The 21,714-nt window shown below is 41.5% G+C and overlaps 1 pseudogene; it reads right to left on the minus strand.

The window, feature by feature from the left end:
- Window positions 1–372: 372 nt before the first annotated feature.
- On the minus strand, window positions 373–1,366 carry LOC104862927 (annotated as a pseudogene).
- Window positions 1,367–21,714: the final 20,348 nt, after the last annotated feature.

The following is a 21,714-nucleotide window of genomic DNA, read 5'->3' on the forward strand; positions in this document are numbered from 1 at the left end:
TTGCAGTAATGTAGAAGTGAGCCATTACCCTCTAATGTTACGCTACACTGTGTTTTGTAGAGCTAACAGTAAAATACATCAACCGAAATCTTATGAAGCCATCACATCTTAAGAGTAAGTAGTATATATAAAAAGTATCAACATCATAGGTGTGAATATAAAAATTTATTGTTAAGTCAAAGTATGCAACAAATAAAACCTACAGAAAACAGATTATCCCATCACAATCTGTGGCTTTACCAAATCATATTCTGAAAACACATTCCTTCCGTCATTATAAAGTTCTTAAAATACAAAAGAAATGAAATCTGTAAGAAAGTCTAGTAGAGCAGAGGCTGTTGTTAGGACTTCTGTGTTTGTGTCATGCTTTCATTACATCTGCCATCCACCTCCTCTCTTGCCACCTTGCCCATAGTAGCCGCCAATCCCTCCACCGCCCGGGCCATAGCCACCCAAACCACCAGGAGTATCATATCGTCCGCTGTAATTGTTCCCCATTCCTATCCTTCCAACAGATCCATATTCTCCCTCATTATCCATTCCATTTCTGCCATAACCTCCCATGCCAGACTCTCCCATTCCAGAGCTGTCTCTGGGAGTAGAATTTAAGAAGAGTTCAATGTATTGATGTTGCATGTTATATTTACCTTTAGACATGGCAGCTACGGCTTCTTCTTGGGTCACAAACTCTACATCTGCTTCTCCTGTTGCTCTTCCATCTGCTCCAATATCAATATGAACATGAACTGGATTTAGTGCTGAAAAGAAATTAGCAGTGTCATTTTCAGTTGCTTGAAAGGGCAACCCTCTCGTATGTGCAAAATGACCACCATGAAAAGCTGAACTTGAATCACCAGTGCCACCATAGTCATGTCCTCCCATACCTCTCCCATCTCTCATCCTGTTGTCAAAGCCATCGTTTCTGTAGCTGTAATTATTATAGCCACCATGGTCATCAAAACCTCCGTAACTTCCAACCCAGCTCTGTAATAAACCCCTCTTCCTCCTATTGGTCTATCATAAGGTCCCTGTCGTTGTCCCAGCAATCTTCTTGATGGATCATAAAATCCTTTGATTTCACTCCTGCTACTTCTGAAGATCTCAATATACCTGTGCCCTATTCTTTCCTTGTGTTTCCCCAGAGCATTTTCTGCTATCTACTTTGAAGCAAACTGCTTGAAGTTCTGCCATGTGCTTTGTCCAGAGTAGTCCATTGTCAATGTTATCTTATTTGGCATGATTTCAACCCTTTAACCCAAGGACTTGAAAGAACTGAACTATTTCCTTTGCTTCAACCAAATGGCAATCCATGAAGTCGTACTGTCCCACCACTATTTAGACCATTATGTTTCATAACCCACTCCATCTCAATACCTTTTGATTTAAATGCTGAATATTTCAAACTTTTCCCTCACCATTTCCTCCCCTTACAACTGTCATATTTCCAGAGCCCACTTTTCTGCCCTCTCGGGGAGGAGGAGGTAGCAACAGCAGCCCTTCCCATGCATTATAAAAAATGCAGGGAACACATCCCATGAAGACCTGGCCTTACCCAGCATGGGTGGGCGATTTTTCTTATTTCTATAGGAGTATGAATACAGTTTTAGCCTATTGCTGGTAGTTTCTTCTGTTCTTGGCTTTTTTCCTTCCTTCTCTCTTTTTCTCCTGTCTTCACCAGTTTCTCAAAGTTTGCATGATCTTCCTGTGTCCTCTAGCCCTATTTCTCCTTCTCCTCCTATCACTCTGTCCTCACCCAACTACTTTTAAGTCTTTATTCCCTAGAGTAAACCACTATACTGAAGGCTTATTTACTATAAACATACTTTTGGATAGTCCTTGATTGCAGTATATAACCATAAGTCTAGCTCACTTGGTTGAATGTGTCAGAATAATAGCCAGCACAATTTGTCACTTTCTAAGCTGTGTTTGATTCTATTGCCTGTGCTGATTGTATTACTCTGGCCAAAGTGAAGGGATTGCTCTAGTCAGTTGTCCTCCCTGGTATAATAAGACTGAGATTGCTTCAGGGCCATTACAGATTCACAATCCAGAGGCCAACTATAAATCAAAAACAATGTAAGAAGTAGCAATTCCCTATACTAGCAATAAAGGTATTTGCAATAAGTAAATGAGGTGGTCTGTCAGCAGCCATTCTATATAATTTTGGGGGTAAATCATATCAAATTTAAATTATGAGTAGGTCTGTCTGAGTTCTACTCCTCTCTCCTGCAATCTGGCTATGGCACGCGGAAATGTAATTCCAGTTTGCCTTCGGTCACAGCTGAGGCCTCCATAGCCCCATGATGCTCTGAAGCTCAAAGGCAAGATTCTATCTGCTGAAGACATCCTAGTTCTTTGTTACACAAAGAGAACAGTTTTCATCTGGGGAGGGACAAATTCCTTATTGGTTTAATTCATCCCACCTACTGTTGTAAGATGATTTGCTCATCTCAGTATCCTGATCAGCTGAGGCTCCTGATTGACCTAAGATCCTCATCAGCACAAGATCCTCACTGTTGTAAGATTACCATCACACTCCGTCATCTGATACTTCCTCCTACTGTAAGACAGTTCTCAATTTACCATTATCAGGGCCCTCTGAGTCATCTCATACTCCCTATGAACATAATAAATAGTATCAAGCTCAGAGTATTTTTCTTTTAGCCTGCTCTGAGACACTCGCCTATCAGCCCCCCAATATACTTTGAAATTATGCAAGCCTCAACTGACTTTTTTCTTTAGCCCATGCATTCCCTCTTTCTAGGCAATGGAAGGATTCACTGACCATCAATAGTTATCTGATTTTTTTGTTGTTGTTTTTTGGTTTCTTTGGTTTTTTTGTGTGTGATTTGTTGGGTTTGCTTCTCCACTAAACAAGAATTATGAATGAATCAAAAAGTATTTATCTAGAGGCCGGGGATTTAGCTCAGTGGTTCTGCTGCCTGCCTCAAAAGTACAAGGTCCCAAGTTCGATCCCCAGTACAAAAAAAAAAAAAAAAAAATAACAGGTCTTGGTTCTCATTTTTTCCCCTTATCCCTGCCTTCCCTTCACCCACTCCTCCCTTCCCTACTTACAAATACTTTATTTCCATTTTTTCATTTTCTCATATTTTTTTCTTTTCCTTTATTTCCTTTCCCCTACCTTTCCCACTTTCCCTACACCTTTAGCCCTTTTCTTCCTATTTCACATTGTCAATTGGAAAACATATAAAACAGGAGTGGCATTTCTGATCTTAGATTCCCCATTTCCTGCCCACCCCTCCCGTTTCTTATGTCTTGAACACATCACAGACTACACTGGTTATTTTACAGTGTATGAAAGTGCATTAGAAATACAGATATTCAAATATTAAACAGGCTTGGCATTGTGGTTTCTAACAATGGCAGGTGATCTAACAATACTTTCTTTAAATATAGAAGTCTGGAGAAAATTTTGACAAACTAGGCAGTCATAACCCAAATAGGTGCTAGTTAAAAAGCTCGGGAAAATTCAATCCTGTCAGATCATTTTAGATCTGTGAATCAATAGGTACACACACACAAACACACACACACACACACACACACAGCACAGAAGAATCTTCTTTCAGTAGGAGCTGGTAGTAGGGTTAGAGGGTTTGTTTCTGTGTGTTTTTTAAAGACCAACTTTTCATTAAAGATTAAGGAAGAAATTAAATAAGAGAAGGAAGAGATTTTCATTAAGAATTGGGTAATTTTCTAGAATGTTTTAATCAAATCCCTAAAGGTTTTCAATAGTATGTCTTTCTAGTTCTGCTCTTAATGTCCCTTATAATAATGTAAAATAAAATTCTCCTTCTTGAACCTAAATGAAATCACCAACTAAGAGGATTTCAATAAAAAGTAGAAATGTTGGAAATACACTCCAACTCTGTCTGACTGGAAGACTCTTGAGTGATACCTGACAAAATTCAGCCTGCAACTGTAAATTGCTCCCAGGACCCAATATTCCAGAAGGAGAGCTGGATTTGAAGAATTCAAAAAGCTATATTGAATCTAGGTTGAAAATTATAGCATATTTTTCTTAATTTCATATCCCATTTCTCAAAATCTATTTGTGATATGTTTTTATATACAATCAGTGTACAATGGAACAGGTTGTATTAAATTTAATCAAGTTATTAAATTTAATCAGGGATTTAACTCAGTGGTTCTGCCACCTGTCTTCCAATAGCAAGGACTCAAGTTCGATCCCTGGTACCAAAAACAAACAAATAAACAAAATAAAAATAAATAAATAAAATGTTCACCTAGCTGTATACCACACTTGACATTATTACAAACATACAAAGGAAAAACAAATGGATTTATATTAACTTTGGGCTGTTTCGATTTTGAGAGTGTCATGTACCTGTCCTTTTCAACCAAATGTATCTGGCTGGGTGTGGTGGTGCACTCCTATAATCCCAGCACTCTGGAGGCCAAGGCAGGAGGATCGCTGTGAGTTCGAGACCAACCTGGGCTACATAGTGAGTTCCAGTTCAGTCTCAGCTACATAGTGAGACTCTGTCTGAAAAAAGAAAAATAAATCAACCAAATTTATCTGAAAAAAATATGTCCAGAGCATGCAATTTAGATATTGGTGCTTTGTGCTACAGCTACAGCTTCTCACATTCATCTGCACTCATAAATCTGCATGACTCTGCCTCTTAATAAAACACTGTGGTGGCGAGTTGTATAGTTTTGCTGCAAGTGGTAAATAGCCTTCAGTTTTCTTGTGGCTTATGCAACAAAAGGATGAAACCCAAATAAATTAAAATAATAAGGATAATAAAGAAATGGCTGATATTTTCTGAGAGCACAAGTGCCCCAAATAGTTTAAATCCATTGGCTGATTCATTTCACTGAGCCTTCACAGCAACACTGTGAGGTGGGTGTGACTCTAATCCTCGCCTTAGGCAGCAGGGAAGTGAGGAGCACAGCCTAGGCAGCATGTTTAAGCAGTTGCGTGAGGATTCAAATGAGGTGGCTGCCAGGAGTCAGGCTCATCTGGCCAGAGATTTGTCAGTAGAAAAAGAAGGTGCCTCGGTAATAGATTTGTCTCAGTGCTTACACTGTCCCTAGCACGAGCTATCTAGCTGCCTCTGAAAAGGGGGCCAAAGCAATGAGCTTCCTGCAAGGATCTCAGAATTCAAACTGCAGGAACTGTGAACATATTTTGTGCAATGTGTCCCTCGAATTGCAAGATCTCCTTTCACAAGGAAATGATACTGTAGGACTGAGATGCCCAGGACACAGTGGAAGTAAACTGAAGCAAGCAATCAGCTCAGTTTGCTATGAATATGAGGTGGCAGAGATTGCAGAGTGCCAGATCCCTCTTGTCTCTTCTCCTTGGCTCCTGGCAACATGGTATTTCCTGGATGCCTACCAGTCAGGTGTGACCAAGTACTTCTTTCTAAGAGTGCACAGTGAGCCACAGTGATATGTGCCACACCCAGGACTATCTTACTAGAAGCCTCCGGTGCATAATTCTCCACAAACCCTCTTCTGCTCACAAACCTGGTCCAGCCATGGGAGGAAGGATCCTGGGACTGGAAGAAGGTGAGGAGACAGCCACACACTGATCCTTGATCCTGTGCTTATGTTTGCATAAGTGAGACAAAAGGCCTAGGCTGTATATAGTTGTGGTTCTAAGATCTGTTACAAGTAATCAGTTATTCCCCTAATTAGTACATTACCTTATCTATCAATCGCTGCCTTTTAGGAGTCTCCTGATATTAAAAATATCCATCCAGATCAGGAAACATCTAAAGGCCACAGGTCTAACCTGAGCTGGGCTTAGGAGCACATACTCCACATTTAACACATAGCAAACCACACAAAGCATCCTAAAGGACCTTCCCAGCCCACAGAGAGGACTGTGACCTCCCCTTGGTGTCATGGAGGTCAAGCGGCTCTGAATTTGGTTTTGGGGTTTATAAAGTAAGATCGCTCCTGCCTACCCAGCTGATACACATCTCCCTTCACAGCTCCATACACAGTGTCCAGATGGTGGCCACGCATGGGCTTCCCTGGGTGTGGTTCTGGGTGACAAGAGCCTAGGAATCATAAGGCTCTTAGGGAAGGTAGAAGTCAGAGGGTGGTGGGGTGGAGGAAGATGAAAAGAAAAGGTAGCACATATTTCATGAAAGAAATCACAACCAAAGTATTCTCGCCCTGTCAGGAAAGAAGCTAGATTCACATGGAATAAAAGTGGTACAAATGGACTTTGTAGATGGATCTTAGACACAGGCTCTCAGCTCTCAGGACCACACAATGCAGCTCATTTCAAACTATCATAATGTGATATATCATGTCTAGAAGTCATTTAAGTGGCTAGAAATAAAGCACTGCTTCTAATGATGATACAGGGATTGACATCGTAGTATTAGTTTTCTTTCTAAAACATGCATCTTCCTTCTCGTGCAGTCATACTACTTGCTCACACACAGCTGAGGGTCTGCATGGAATTCTCAGCAAGATGATCCTTTCAACATTTATGCCCAGAGAGACAGAAAAATTTAAATTCCAACATAAATATCAGAATATTCATAAGTATATAACTATTTCATCCAATTTGACTATTGCATCAAAGGAAGAAACTTCAGGTCACGTTATCAAAAGTGATGCTCAAAACAGATGTTGGGTGTTCATACTGGTAATAAAAATTTAAGAGCATTATAAGAAATTTATGTTAATGCAATTAATCTTTATAAAAATCTCATAATATAAGCATTAATAATTTTCTTACTTAAAAAGGAACATTGGTTCAGGCATGGTGGCACAAGGCTACGATCCCAAATCCTGGGAGGCTGAAATTGGAGAATGGTTGTAAATTTGAGGACAGCCTGTGCTGCACAGTCAGTTCAGGAGCAGTCTGAACTACATCAGAGACCGTATCTAAGAAAGGAAAAAAAAAGAGGACCAGAGAGTTGGATATAGCTCAGTGGTAAAGGCTTGGTTAGCATTTGCAGGTTATGGTTTTTGTCCCCAGGACTACAAAGAGCAGAAATAAAACTGAGGGCACTGAAGCTTAGGAAAGCCAAGCTACTTGCAAAGAAGTATGGATCAGAGATCCAAACCTAGAGAGCAGAATTGCAAGAACCCAGTTCTTACTGAACCCAGACCACATTACTTCAAAAACAGTGGAGACCACTTCTGATCATCTGTAGGCAATTAGTCCAGATCAGTCAAAGTATCCCAAGCAGGTATATGTAGGCCGGATCTGGTTCCTTGCAAATGGCACGTGACCAGGCTTTGGACATAGAGAAGGAAAGATTATAATGGGATAGGACAGGGTAAGAGAGACAGGAATCACCCTGTGCATCACAGGGCCTGGCACAGGACACATCAAAAGGACCCCAAAGCCCATAGAAAGCTACTACCGATGGCACATTTGGGCTGTTGACACCTGCCTGATCCATTTCTGTTTTAAAGAGGTACAGGTCCCAAATGACAGGAGTGGATTCACTTTCAGCCAATCAAGTTCACTGCTTCATTCAAGGTATGTTTTCTAAGTTTTTCAAAACCCATAGCAAGATGCTTCCAGAGGGAAACAATGTGAATTTGTCACCCTATTTTGAAAAGTTGCATTCATGCTTTCAACTACACTCATTCTACCATCATTTATCAAGTACCACCCGTATGTAAAAGCTGATGACCCATAACACATGGTACCCAAAGCTGACTGAGACAAAACACAAGGAGCTGATATGGTCATCAACCTAGTTATCTGCAGTCAGTGTTGAGTTTGGAAACAGTCTGTTTGCATCTGCAAATCACATCACCACAGCTTCACAAGCTCAGCTCTCTGCACACAAAGAGCATCTCGGGCCTCCAGCGGGGCACACAGGCATTAATATTTAACCTGTGCTCTGTGCATACCAATTACCAAAGGAGCAAGGATCCAACCTTTCGCCATGGCTCTCAGGCCCAGTTGGCCCTCCTGGTTTTCATGCTGCTGCCATTGCATATTCTCTGTCCTCCCCAAGTCAAACACTGTGCCCCATATTTTTGTGCCTCGGCCCCTTTTGTCCTGGACTTCATTCTTCCTACAAGCAGCCCTAATTTTTGAACACCTCATTCAGAAGATGCCTCTACTCCTAGCCACTATGACTTTTTTTTTTTTCCACAGTGCTCCTAGATTCCCCCAAGTGTGCTTCGCCTACAGCAGGTTCAGGCTCCATCTCCTGTAATGCCTTATGTGCCCAGCTCTGTGCCCACACTCAGCTCCTCCAAGGCAAAGGTCTCTGAATGCCCTATCTGGCATAATATACAGCACTGAGCAGGAATTCAATGCATGCTCCTTTTTGGAAAAAATGAAGGACTATGGTACTCAGTGACCATAACCTAGAATCAGAAATATAAAATTACAGTGTAGTGGGTATGTCGACATCATTTGTTCACAATCCCCATATTGAGATGGTTATTTCAGCGCCCTGGGTAATTCCCATTTCTTCCACCTAATGAAGTCAACACAAGACAGGATTATCTCCATTTTATATAGGATGACTGAAGGTCAGCGTGGTCAGAGAACTCACCCAAGCATGGAAGTTCTCTTCACATACTAGATACTTGTACACGATGCAACATCAAACATATTTAAAAGTTTAGAGCAATTGAAGTTTCTCCACATTTCTTACACTAAAAGTATTCTTTCAGGAATGGATCATTGCACAGATCTAAACTAAGATTCAAGAAAGTTTTCCTACATTCCTTTCATCCATGAGATTTCCCAGGTGACTCATTCCCTATGCTCAAAAGAAACTTGAATGTGTCCATGCTTCCCTGTATTAGTTACATTGATATTTGGCTCCATCCTAAATTTTATTTTTCTTTTGGGGATTGAACTTGGATCCTTGCACTTGCAAGGCAGACAGTAGCACCACTGAACTAAATCCCTGGCCCTCCATCCTGAATCTTTCCACTGACTTGAAATGAAACAGAATCCTTGAATGCTTTCACATATTGCTTACACCCATAAGCTTTTGCTTTCTAGTGGATAGATTAATAAATGGGGGAAAAAACAGAACAAGTCAAGGCTTTGATACATAGATTAAGGTCATCACTTTCTATCCAATGGGAATCCATGGGTGGACTTAATTAGGACAAAATTCCCTGAAGGCTTTCCCTCATTTCTTTCCACATTCTTACCATACTCATTCTAGTTTTGGAGTTTCCCTTCAGTGTGAGTAATTTCATGGATTTGATAAGGTCCACAGTTCCTGAAGGTTTTTCTGCATTGCCTGTGTAAATAGAATTTCTCTAAACTGAGAATATTTTCCTGGAGTTGAACTCAAAAACATGAAAAACTCCTCATAATCCTTACAGTTACTGAGATTCATGTAGTGAGAAATTTTTCACGAGCTCTAAAGGAACTGGAAGAGATGATGTGGAAGAGATTCATGAATAGACTAACTCCAGTGTGAGACTTCTCATGGTCTCAAAAAGATTTAAACTCCCATCTGGGTGTGGTGGTGCATGCCTGTAATCCCAGCATTTGGGAGGCTGAGGCAGGAGGATCACTGTGAGTTTGAGACCAGCCAGGGCTACACAGTGAGTTCCAGGTCAGTCTCACTACATAGTGAGACCCTGTCTCAAAAAAAAAAAAAAAAAGATTTAAGCTCCCTGAAGACTTTCCCACATTGTTTACATTTACAGTGTTTCTCTCTACTATGATTCCTTCCATGGCTTCAAAACATATTGGAAACATAAAGGCTTTCTGATATTCATTATATTTACAAAGTTTCTCTCTAGTATGAATCCTTCCATGGCCTTTTAAAATAACAATAGTCATCAATGAAGTTCCCATATTCTTTGCAGTCATACAGTTTCTCTTTTATGAGAATCCTGCCATGTCTTCTAAAGGGAATATAATAAGTCCAAATTTTCCATGTCATTTGTGATCAGACGGTTTCTCTACTGTTTTAATCCTTTCATGGGTTTAAAAATGACCAGACTCTACAAAGGCTATTCTACACCCTTTAAATTCATGGGTAAATGAATTCATTTAATCTTTCCAATGTGATCCTTTATGAACTTTAAAAAACCATGAAGAATTTCCCACATTTTTTGCAGTGTCATCATTTCACTTCAGCGTGAATCATTTTATGTCTTCCAATGGTCCTAAAATGTGTGGAAGCTGTTCCACATTTTACAAAATAATATGCCTTCTCTGCAGTCAGAGTCCTTTCATGTATTAGAAATGACCAGGAATTGAAAAAGTCTTTTTCATGCATCTGAGATTCATAAGGTTTTTCTCTAGTGTGCAATGTCATGTATGTCTTTTTTTAAGAGAATTGATTGATTTTCCACATTTGTTGCCATGGTATGTTTTCTTTGTCATGTGATTCCTTTCATGTCTTAGCAAGCATTCATGATAATGGAAGTGTTATCACATTATTCATAGGCAGATAATTTCACTTCTTATTTCTCATTGTCATATGGTTTCTATTCTATGCCAGTAGCTATGCACCTCTTAAGAGATGAGTGAGCATATTCCACAAAACTTACACTCATATGATTTTACTCCAGTGAGAATTTTCTCCCTAAGACTTAAATTAGAAATGTGCCAAACAATTTTCTGAATTCACAAACTTCTTTATTTTTACAATCTTTCTCTAAAATGCTATGCACAAATTGACCATGGACCCCACTTCATGAGGCAGCTTTCATGTGCCTGTGGTTCTACCTACTCAGGAGACCAAGGTGAGAGGATTCCCTTGAAGCAAGGAACTCTAGACCAGCCAGGTAACCATGAGACACCATTTTCCATTTGTTTCCCAGTTTTTACATAAAACTTCCAGATTATTATCTCCCAAATTTTTAAAGCTTGTAAAGATTTTTTTTTTTCTTTTCTTTTTGGTACCGGGGATTGAACTCAGATCTTTGCGTTTGCAAGGCAGGCGGCAGAACCACTGAGCTAAATCCCTGGCCCCAAGCTTGTAAAGATTTCTGACATCAATCTCTAAAGTTTCTTCTTCTGGGAGTGATCCAGCAGTGCCCATTCCTCCTGAATGAAGCCCACAATCACATGCTCCAAGGCCACTCAGTTCTTTTCCTACTTGCAGGGTGTTTGGAGGCCTCACCAGAGACTCCATGGTCGGTGATGTCACTGCTGCACTGAACGAGGCATCCAAAGTTCATATGGGTAGAGGGAGACACATTTGAAAAGTCATTTTAACAGATGGTGACCGCCATGCACTGTGTTGAGCAACACCCCACAATCTTAGAAATGAACAGCCACTTTCCTTATAAGCAAAGGCTTATAAAGTAGCATCCTAAGAACTCTACCCATGACTAGAAAGAGAAAGGAGGGAGAATGAGAGAGACAGAGATAGCAAGGAATACCTGACCTCTTCCTGGTGTGTGCATAATTGCAGAGACAAAGAAATGGGTGCTTTGATAATGTGGATGGTGATGCTTAATTGTGTAAACTAGAGTGACTTGGTAACTGCCTCAGGGATTGGTGGAGCATACATTTAGTGCGTCTGGGTGGGTCGCAAAGGTGTGACTTTGGGTATTAGGCTGGTCCCTTGCCCATCCACTGTGGTACTGTTCTCGTGCTGTGTTTCGTCACTTCTCAGAAATAAGCAGTTTTGCTCCTCTATACCCTTCCACCATGATGTTGCTGCTTTTGTGCAAGTTAGCAATGTACTGAGTCCCTTGAATCATGAGCTACAATAAACCTCTTAGCTGTGTTGTGAGTTTCGGATATTGTGTGCCAGTAAGGGGAAAGTGGACTAATACCATCCGTGTTGCTCTTAATCTTTTTTAAAATCATGGGAATTCGAAATGAAGCCTGACATAGAGATCCTTCCACACAAATTTTTTATGATTTTCTAGGTACATCAAAGTGTCCAGTTTTGTATAAAGAGATTTTCTTTAGAGGTAAATGGGATGGGTTGGTATCCAGCTTAGGAAAATCCAGGGGACAGTGTGCAGGTGACCACTGGGTATGTATTTGCCAAGAAATCCCAGAAATATTTATTTGACATGCAAAAGAACAGCGCTCAGGAATCATAACTGGAGTTCCATTGTACTGATGTGAAAAGTGCACATCAGGACAGAGAAATACCCTCGCTTCCATGAAGTTAATTGCTTTTTTCCAATAAGTTTTCCTGCCATGATGCATTCCTAGACCAAGGGCCAGAACCATGGTTAAGAAGAACCATGAACTGAAACCTCTGAAACCATGAGCCAAATAAACCTTTCCTCTATTTGTTTATTTCAAGGAATGTGTTACAACAACTCAAGCTAATATACAGCAGGAGGGAAGGTTTATCTCGGCTCACCCGATCAGGTGGCCTTGTAGATTTGGTCTAATGGTGGTACAACACATGGCAGAGAAGGTCTGTTCAGTTCACGGCAATAGGGAAGTGAGGGAAAGAACAGTGGCCAAGATCTCTGCCACTAGGTCTGTTTGATCCAGAAGATGTGAGGATACTTGAAGTGTCACTGGCAGAGAGAGATGGGGTTTCAAGTCTCTGGCATCCTCTGATAGGTGAATGACAGTGAAGGCCTTTAAAGTTTTGTAGCCAGCCTCTACCATTATCTGTAGACAATTATTCTCCCTTTCAAAAACAGCTCTAAGTGTACCACTGGGTTAGCAAACTGATCACTTGACCATGGGACACCATGTCACCATGCCACCTGAGTTGCCTATCATGACCTGGGTGCTATCTCATACCGAGTCATATGTAGTTGGATGAGTACAGCAACAGCCTCTCATAAAATGGAAATGGTATATGTGTGCTTGAGCCAAAGTGATTCCAGACTGCCCCTGGGGCCTAGAAAATCCACCTTAGGGAAAGCTCTTGTACCACCCTGGGGTTGGGGCGGACTCACCCTAAGGCAGCTCTTGGCCTGGATGTTATAAAAGGAAAGTGAAGACGTTCACTGCTGCTTCTGTTCCTTTGGAGAAGCCCCAGTGTTCACCTTGGAGGTCACCTCTCTCCTTGTAGGACACACTTTGGCTTCCAGTGAGCATCCTTCAGCTTTCCAAGGTAGACTCTTCAGTCTTCCACCACTGAACAATCACCCTCTTAATACGCACTGCACTCCCACTTGACACTGCAGTGACCTTCAGAGCTTCAACTGAATCCTCAGCTCTCCAGTGGGCAGGCAGACCCTCTGCGCCTTTCCTCATCCAGCTCTCCAGACAGCCGCTGTAAGTCAGTCTTGTAAAGTCCTATGTATTTGTAGAGCTTGTGGCATAACTGTTTCTCTCATAAATTCTGACTGATTAGTTATAGAAGGAGGGAAGGCTTATTTTGGCTCATCTGGTCAGTTGTCCGACTGCTTCAGGTTGTGGTGGTAAAACATATGGCACAGGAGGCCTGCTCACCACATGTCCCCTGGAAAGTGATATGAAAAAGAGTTGCCAAGATGTCATTATGTCTTTGGGGACACTCACTGTAGGGTCCCATCAGAGCTGTAGCAAGGAGTCATCTCAGAGCCTCTTGCAACTTCTGCTGCTGTGAAGTGGGCTGTGCACAGGAATGTACCTGGGTCTGCCAGAGGAGGTAACGGATGAGGCGCAAGATAGGCCCTTTAGTGTCTAGCATTCTTGCACCCATACTTTGCTCCTCTGTGCAAATGGGAAGAGAACACATAATTCATAGTGTCGGAGGCAGGGTCTGCAATAGACAAGTGTCAGTGATGTTGGAGAAGCCTCCATGGGCCATGTCAGAGAGCTTACATGGTTCTGGGTTTCCAGGGCCCTACCGATCCATTGGCTATCCTTTGCTGTATTTTGGAACTCTTCCTGTTGAGCATTTAGGGGAATACAAGCAAACTGCTACCATGCCATTCATGGTCTCTCCTCTCTATAATTTTCCTCCAGGTGGTGACAAAAAATAATCCAGATGGAGCCCACATTCTTTAAAAAGATACAGAGGTAAAGTTGAACCAGTCCTGATCAAAACTGAGGAATCTATGATTATTAACTCCATTAAAGACCATGCGTATAACAGCAGTTCAAATACAATAATAATATTATCAAAATACATGTTTGAAAATACCATGTTGAAATTCAGTATGTGATAAAATTAGCAATTAGGTAAAACATTAATCATAACCATGATTATAAAGGCCATGCACTCATTCAGTGCATTTAGCTGGCATGGAGTTAATCCGCAGTGCTGTTCATTACCTGTTGAGCATGATTTTCACACCAGAGGACCTGTGTGTGTCCTATCCTCTTAAACTTTTGCTCACTGCCCAGAGCATGGGGAGGTCACTGTCATTCACTGTGAATGGATTTGGATTGCATCAAATATCCATTTCTCCACGAGCTTCATGAAAAGAAAAGCTTGGTTTTCAGAGGATGCCAGAAATGGGGTCTATGAAAATATACACCCCCAGTCACATATGTGCCTTTATTTTTGTATTACATTTTAGAAAAATGCAATGTGAATCCCAAAAGAAGCGAAAGAATTAACTGATGACCTTGCTTCTTTAACAAATACTCCACACATGCACATATATGTTTCACTGTGCTAGTGTCATGTGATGTTTGACTCTAATCAGAAAACACCTATGGTGCTGGGCACACGGATGCCCACCTGTCACACCAGCACTAGAGAGGCTGAAGCAAGAGAATTGCCACAAATTTGAGACCTGGGTTACATAGTAAGTTCATGGGCAGGTTCATTGCAGAATGAGACATTATCTCAAAGAAATAGAAAAGGAAAAAGAAAAGAAAATTAGGTTTAAGTAATGTAGCAATGGTTAATTCAGGTACAAGGGAAAATATCCATAAGTCATATGCACTTGCTCCTTCATTTTCTGTAGACTAGTATAGCACATGCAGATTTCCAGGCCTGAAAGAACCTAGAGTCATTTTCCCACACTTACCAAGGGACTGTTACTTTTTTTAAAGCAACTACACATTTTCCACTTATCATTTTATTGACTGCATAATATTCCATTGCAGTTATGTATCTTTGGTACTTAACCCTTTCTTTTCCTCTTAAAGGACAGTTGTTTCCTTCACTTTTTATTTTAAAATTTCATCGACCACCTTGTACGTTTTTATTCATGGCCTTTTGGACTCTTCTTAAGCTCTCTTTCCAGTGGCAGGACATTTTTCATACGGAAAATGTTTCTTTGATTTAGACAGAGAGGTTTAAAAGAGTAATTCCAGGAGGTAGGCCACATGCTGGCTAACTTCTCTGTCATGATGTGAAACTGACTGATTTCCACTCCTCTCACCCTCAGCTTCATCTGTGTGCTACCTCAAGATCTGTCCCCAGACTACGACAATGAAGTAAGCAGCTCTGAGTTAGAAGAAGACCACACTGTTCAGTTCCAAGGCCATCAGAGACACAAAGAATTGGCCCCCCAAAATGTCCCCAGTGAGGACTTGAGGCAAACTGAGAGCAGAGGCAGGAATGCTGCAACACTGGAGCCCTGTGGGCCTCACCAAGGATCATTCCCTCGGGAGCACACAGGATGTGGACACTGTGTCAACCCTGGACAGAGCACCAATGGCATGGACCCCAGAGCAACACAAAGAAGGCCCCCCAAAATGTCCCCAGTGAGGACTTGAGGCAAACTGAGAGCAGAGGCAGGAATGCTGCACCACTGGAGCCCTGTGGGCCTCACCAAGGATCATTCCCTTGGGAGCACACAGGATGTGGACACTGTGTCAACCCTGGACAGAGCACCAATGGCATGGGCCCCAGAGCCGAACCACAGTCTCTCAGGAATCCCCAAGTGGGTTCCTGGGCCAGCCCTGCACAAAACACTGGAGCCCTGTGGGCCTCACCAAGGATCATTCCCTCGGGAGCACACAGGATGTGGACACTGTGTCAACCCTGGACAGAGCACCAATGGCATGGACCCCAGAGCCGAACCACAGTCTCTCAGGAATCCCCAAGTGGGTTCCTGGGCCAGCCCTGCACAAGGCATGCACAGAGCTCTGCCCTTCCTTGAAGTCAGGGACTCCAGGAGCCAGGACGGTGTGCTGCCCTCCTTGGAAGAGACTCCAGCCATGGGAAAGGAGGAGTGCAGAGCTCCTGCTGAGGCACAGAGTCCAGTGTGGGAAGGACAAGACCACGTCCTCCCACTGCCAGCCCAGAGTTACCCTCCTCAGTGGGACCTGGCTACAGACAAACATGGGGAGGTGGAGGAAGAGGATGAAGCAGTGGCTAAAGCCTTTCCACTGTTAGAAGTGGCAACTGTTGGAGAAGATGTGGACAAGGCAGAGCAGCAGGAAGAATCAGTGTGGTTGAGTGAGCCAGTGTAATGCTGAACAAGGCAAGACACCTGTGATCCTTAGTACAGGAGCTGAGCACTGGCCAGCATACCCTGGTGTGGCTTAGTCTTGTTTACCTCCTGCATCTGTAATTGTGAGTACCTGAGTTGTGCTGCTTTTTAAAGAGCTGTAGCCTCTCTGTCATTGGGCCCTCAATGGAAACATGAGAATCAACATAGGAGTGATCTGCTCTGCCCCTCTCCACAGAACATGCAGAAATTGAGCACCCTGCTTCCCAGCTATCACAGCCCAGGAGAAGCTCTGGTACAGATGGCATGAGAATGCTGCCAAGTCCCCACTCCTAGACCCAAGGACATACAATCACTGAGCATCCTGTTCCACTGTAAATCCTTTTCCTTGCTTTTGAGAAACAAATGATGTCCCCAACCTTGTAAAGGTAGCTCTACCTTCAATGTCCCTCCATATCCAAGGACAATCACCAGGAAATTGATAGCTAACCACTTGTTGAACACTAGTTGGGTTGAACCTCTTTCAGGAGGACTGGAAGTGATCAGGAAACAAATGTTTAGTCTTTAGCATAAGAGTAAATTTCCTGAGCCTTCACATTTTTTGCCCTGTGATTTTCTAAAAAAATCTCCTTTGTGATTGGGGAGTCTGAACAGGTGAAAACTTTTTGTGCCATATTTGGGCTTTAATTTCATGAGTTTTGGGAACAGCAAAACCATGTATGAAGTGTATTATGCCATTAAAAGTCTGATCCTAATAAAAATAAAACAACTTCCTTGTCTCTCTGTATGGACTCAGTGTGATTCTGGCAAAGCTCCTTATAATACTGAGAAGAGTTAAGATGGTCAACATTATGGAAAAAACATATAAACATGCAAAATATTTTAGTTTGCTGTTTTGTAACCTAAGCCCTGAAATTTCAGTGACCTGGGGCAAATAATTTATCTTCTCTCATTTGCTTATTTCTTAAGTGAAAACCTAATAATATGTACTATAAAGATTCACACACTTGTCTGTCACACAATTTGCACTCATTAAACTCTTTAAAGCTTTTTACATCCTCACAATTGAAAACTCTAATGCTTGAAGTATTTATAACCTTTTCCTTTCATTTTAGAAATTATTTAACATAAACATGATTTCAAGATTTCTAGCATCTTTAAAACATTCATACCACATTAATGTACCAACAAAATGAATTTTAAAAATTAAATAAAAAATAAAACATTCACATTCTTGAGTTGCTTGGTATTGCAATGAGAAACCATCTCTATGTACCTGGTTTCTAAGAGGCTTCAAATACAAATGATTGGCCTTATTGCATTGTATGTATGTTTGACACTGGACTTATCACATTAGATGTCTACTAATTCAGACTGTGCATTATTTAATACAATTTCCCTAGTTCATGAATTGGAAATATTTTCAGCCATGTGATAAATGGAAGTCTTTTCACCTCTAGGAAGAGCAGTCCAGGCTAGGAGAGCAGTTCATGTACCAGTGACCTCCATGTTCCTTCTGACACGGTAGCTTGCTTTTAGTTCCTCATTGTTCAAGTTGACCTGTTCCTGTGGTTTCCTCATTTGAAAATGAGGCTGCAGTTCCAGACAGTACATTTGCTTTTCATATGGGAGAGAGATGAAGGATCACAAAGCCTTTTCTATTCAGGACGTTCCAGATGTATTATTCACTCCTTTCACTTTCTCTTCTTTGGTCCACCTGTGAATATTTGGCCACATTAGTTGCAAAAGGGATTGGAAAAGCCATCATTCCAACTGTGTATTTGACTTTCCCAGATATATTTGGGATGCATTTACTGAGACGAGGAAAAATGAATGTTGAGATCTTTTTCTTTTTTATTTCCTTTCTTTCCTTTTTTTTTCCGCTTTGGATTTTGTTTGTTTGTGTTTTGGGGTTTGAGTCTCTATCACACCAGAACCTCAAAGCCCAAAGGCCTGGAATAGAGCTGGTTTATAAGAGGTTGAAAGTTTGTGTTCACATTGAGTATGACCCAGAAGGAGCTAAAGACTTCCATTCCAGGGAAGAAGGAACAGACAGCTCCTGCCATCCCAGCTTCTTTCTGGTGTCTCCAAAACACATGGGAGAAGAATATTCAGACAAGTGGGGTGTTGGTGTAAACAGAGCATCCCTTTCCAGAAATACCCTTCTGCATGGCACACGTGTACCATTTTACATTGAGAGCTGCTGCAAAGTGCGCATAACTGACAGCTCTGTCAAGTTGCAAAGATTCTGTTTGGCAGCTAACTGCTTCAATAGGTGAACAGCAAGCCAAACATTTCAATCCTTTTTAAGCATGTCTTTTCATCCTCATCCCAATATTCAAGTTGCACCAAATGACCTCAGCTGAAAAGTCAGAATGTGTAGTTGAAAAGAAATTCCAGATTGCAGCTTTATCTAGCAAGCAGTCTTGTGGTTGTCTGAGCTTCCTGCTCTGTGCAGTGTCTTCTGTTGTAGCCTGGTGCCACCTCTTTCAGAAAAGTGACACTGACGATAAATGAAGCTTTTCAGATAATCTGGCCATTCTGATTGTGAAGCCCTATCATTAGGCATAGACTTCACAGTTCGCCACTCTTCCTACCCAGTCACAGTACCTGCTGAATCTTGTTTTTGATTTAAGATTATTTTATTTCTATATAGAAAATAAAGTACAGTTTTAAAATACATATAATTTTTTTCACTAGAGGAATTAACTATCAAATAAATATGAAAGGAGGTTTTTCTTTGGTTGCCAAATCAGAGAGTGGCAGATTGCTTTAACTCACAAATCAGATGCATAACAGTGTGCAGAGAAGTGTAGGTGCCCAGTGGATGACAAACCCATTTTCCATGCTCAGTAAGAATTGGCCATTTGTCATTTCCCTTTCAGCCCCACTCTGCTTCTGTGCCTTTCTCTGTTCTCTTCCTACCTCTCCCATCAGTACCACCAAGCCCAAGACCCTAGGAAGAAAGAATAAGGTGCCAAAAGCAAGTATGACAGCAAAAATGACTTCCCTCATTTGGTCATCTGTGCACAGTCACTAGCAGATGAAACGCACACACTCCTGCAACCCAGGAGCTTCCTGCAGTCTTGAACTTGGAGTTGAAATCTCACCAGAAGGGCTCCTATGTGCACAACCAGTCTTTATGATGGAAATTCGATAAGATCAGGCACGTTCAGGGTAGTATAGCCGTAGACAATGGAAATTCGAGAATTCTTGCTTTCTGGTCTCTCTCTCTCTCATCTCTCTGTTAAACCCCATTCATTTAAAATCTTTGTTTTTGGAGATGGTGTCAATGAAACACAGACAAGCTGACCTTTGTTTCTTATGAGTTTGTTCCCTGATAATTGATGAAAAAATAAGTATCTCAATAAGTAGCTAAATGTGCATGTTCTCCCATGCCTCAGATCCTGGCAGACACCCCAGCAGTCTACTAGCCAGTGAAGAGTCCCAGCTACCAGATGAAGCCAGGTTGATGCCTGCTCCTGGTTCTTACCCACACAGGAAAGCAAGTTCCTGGGTGTCAACTATTAGAAATTTGTTTTTCTAACTAAGCAACTATGAATACCTCCCTTTTGTCCAGCTCCGAGGTCACCCATGGAACACAGTGGGAACTTCACAGGTTACTGCTATTTGCTAAGTGAAAGAAGAAAAACTCTCTCCACTCTTGTTTAAGGAGACATTGAGCAGCCAGCTGAGGCTCCCAAATGCGGCTAGCAGATGATGACATGATGTCATGCAGGAGCACAGCTGCTGCAGGAGCACAAATCTGAATGGAAAAGATCACTGTTAGCCAGGCTCTTCACCCTCACACTAAGAAGCTCCACTGGAGCAGCCAGGCATTGTGGTGGAAGTCCATGGAAAGGTGGTGAAACAGCACAACTCTCTATTCAGTTGAATTAGCTCATTATTGCTAGTCGCAAAAATGAAAAGGACACCAGGAGCCTCAGAGACAAAGTCAAGGTTTATTTAACTCTGGTGGACCAGTCTGTGTTTTCATGTGGAAGACTGGCCCTGTCCAGTGCTCAGCCAAGGAAGACAGGGAGGGGTGGGATTACAGATAACACACATCTGACATAACATTTATTGGTTACGGAGTTTGAATATTTGCTAGCAGGAGGGCTCAGCTATATCCAGGCATGTGAGGCAGGACAGACCTGGGCATGTTAAACAAAGACAATTTCAAGTAGGGAATTTCCTGTAGTAAGTCCAGCTTGAACCACAGAGACAAAATTACCCTTTCAGTGGATGCACAGAATTTGGGCAGCTATAGATGGTTTAGTTTCCATAATAGGTTGAACAATAATGTGTTCTTTGAGGATGAAAATTCCAAATTAAATCAAAAACCTTGTTGAAGCCAAGCAGTTTCGAGCTTGGCTGACTCATTTTCCAGACCTCTTGAACTCAATCTTTAAAATCTCAAGAAGGGAAAAACAAAGGAAGTGTATTGGTGTAAAGTGACTCAGATCTCACTTTTCTCTTATTTGCTTGACTTTCAGTCATGGGAAAAGAGAACCTGGGGCTGACTCTCTGGATCACAAAGGTGGTGACTTCCTGGTCTTCAGAGGCTCTGACCAAACAACACATACCAGGCACCCACTTATTCCTCTTTAGTCCTAACAAGCCTGGGATCTGGATGTGCCTCTTGCAATGGACCTTCGGTTTTCCAGGCTTTAGTTTCTTCATTTGTAAAGTAAAGATCTTTCCAATTTTCAAACATTGACTGGAGTGCTTGCTAGACCAGCAGATTTCTGGACTGCACTTCTTAAAGACACAGATTCAATAGGTCTGGGAGTAGGTTTGGAGTGGGCTTCATAGTCTGTACAATTCCCTAAACACCCTTAGAAACTCTAAGGGACAGCAACGTCTAATTATCTTACACTGATTATCAACAACAACAAAAAATTGCACACTCGCCCCAATATATGCATATTTATAAGTAAATGTCCTGGCCTGTACTAGTAAAAAGTAAAATTATAGTACATACTAAGAGGAAGCAATAATTAGCTACTAGAGATTTAACATTTTCTTCCCACACTCTTGAAGTATGTGAAACATGCTTTGAAAACCATTAGTGTAGAAGTTCAAACAAACCAGCCCATGTAAAATCTTTGTCAATAAAATGAGGCTGATATTTTTAACATTATAACATGCACAAGTGTGTGAGACGTGCACTAGAGGATTCAAGTATGCTTGAAAATACCTACCCTGAGGCCACTCACCTGCCACTGTACACACTGATCTGTAGGGCCGTCAAGCTTGGTTTTTAGGAGATTTCTGTATCTATTGCTTTTAGGCATTTTAGAAAGTTAATATACAATTAGTACAAACTATGACCTAGTGACCCAAATTTAGGCAAAGAATATTATTCCTCTCATTTGTCAACACTACACCATCCAAACTTAGAGGAGGGAGACTATTGAGGGACAGGCTGGTTAACATATTTGCTTAATAGAAATCTTCCTCCTTTGACAGTAAAATAATACAATGTCT

The sequence above is a fragment of the Fukomys damarensis genome, unplaced genomic scaffold, assembly GCF_012274545.1.
Source record: "Fukomys damarensis isolate Sample0158 unplaced genomic scaffold, DMR_v1.0_HiC HiC_scaffold_35, whole genome shotgun sequence".
Lineage (NCBI taxonomy): Eukaryota > Metazoa > Chordata > Mammalia > Rodentia > Bathyergidae > Fukomys > Fukomys damarensis.